The sequence below is a fragment of the Perkinsus marinus genome, assembly GCF_000006405.1.
Source record: "Perkinsus marinus ATCC 50983 genomic scaffold scf_1104296938160, whole genome shotgun sequence".
Taxonomy (NCBI): domain Eukaryota; phylum Perkinsozoa; order Perkinsida; family Perkinsidae; genus Perkinsus; species Perkinsus marinus.
In genome coordinates, this window is record NW_003213579.1 from 1 (window position 1) to 1,210 (window position 1,210).

General features: G+C 49.8%; 3 non-coding genes across 3 annotated transcripts; all 3 read left to right on the forward strand.

The window, feature by feature from the left end:
* Positions 1–182: 182 nt before the first annotated feature.
* Pmar_PMAR003952 lies at positions 183–254 on the forward strand. The gene has a single exon. It is a non-coding gene; the product is annotated as a tRNA-Asp (tRNA).
* A 101-nt stretch (positions 255–355) lies between these two features.
* Positions 356–428, forward strand: Pmar_PMAR003953. The gene has a single exon. It is a non-coding gene; the product is annotated as a tRNA-Met (tRNA).
* A 590-nt stretch (positions 429–1,018) lies between these two features.
* On the forward strand, positions 1,019–1,090 carry Pmar_PMAR003954. Its single transcript has one exon. It is a non-coding gene; the product is annotated as a tRNA-Gly (tRNA).
* The last annotated feature ends 120 nt before the right edge of the window (positions 1,091–1,210 follow it).

Sequence of the window (1,210 nt, forward strand, 5' to 3'; positions counted from 1 at the left end):
AATTGAGATGGAATGCTGCCTACCCTGCGAGAGATATAGTAGCAGTTCGCGATCTCAGGTACGCGTTTAAGGCCCAATCAGACTCTGGCCCGCGGGATGGTTGACGACGGTACGTCCGAGAAGGGATTCAGATGTCCCTATACAAGTATCACAGGAATACTCAGTCACTACATCAGTGATATGCACCGCTAGTCTAATGGCTAGGATATCTGCCTATCAAGCAGATGGTCCGGGTTCGATTCCCGGGCGGTGCAGTTCGTATCAACGAGAGAAGGGTCTCTAGGCTATCGTGGAACAGTTATGCTCAGCACGTCAGGGCGATACAGGAGTTTGTAGTACAAACTTTGTACGCATGAGCAGCTTGCCGCAGTGGATAGCGTGTTGGGCTCATAACCCAAAGGTCCCTTGATCGAAACAAGGAGCTGCTACTCATCACAATACACCCGAGATGGTTATCAAACTGAGAGGTGCAGCTTATCGACTGCATAGATCAGTCTTATCGAAAAATTTTTACCAAACAGGGTCGGTGTTTTCGTACCATTCCATGCGATTGGCCCAACCGTGCCAGTTCAGGGGAAAAACAACGTCAATAAAGCGTTGTCCGTGCATAGAAAAGAGCTATTCACCTAGAGCAGAACTCCTTGCAGGAATGATGAATGACCGCTCGGTACCTCAGAACGCGTTGCGAAGATGAACCAACAGCCCAAATTCACGAGCCGCCGCATGCGGTTTCAAAATGTGCTTGCAAGCAGGAACTTCGATATCACGAAAAAGTTGTGCAGCTTGTGCCGAGCTAGCTGTAGTATGCGATGAGAACCTTACCAGTTGGAGTTATCAACCGAGATAGAATGCGGCCTACCATGGGAGAGATATAGTAGCAGTTCGCGATCTCAGGTACGCGTTTAAGGCCTAACCAGACTCTTGGCCGCGGGATGGTTGACGACGGTACGTCCGAGAAGGGATTCAGATGTCCCTCTACAAGTATCACAAGAATACTCAATCACTACATATGTGATATGCACCGCTAGTCTAATGGTTAGGATATCTGCCTTCCAAGCAGATGGTCCGGGTTCGATTCCCGGGCGGTACAGTTCGTATTAACGAGAGTGGGGTCTCTAGGCTATCGTGGAACAGTTATGCTCAGCACGTCAGGGCGATACAGGAGTTTGTACGCATGAGCAGCTTGGCGGAGTGCATAGCGTGTGGGCTC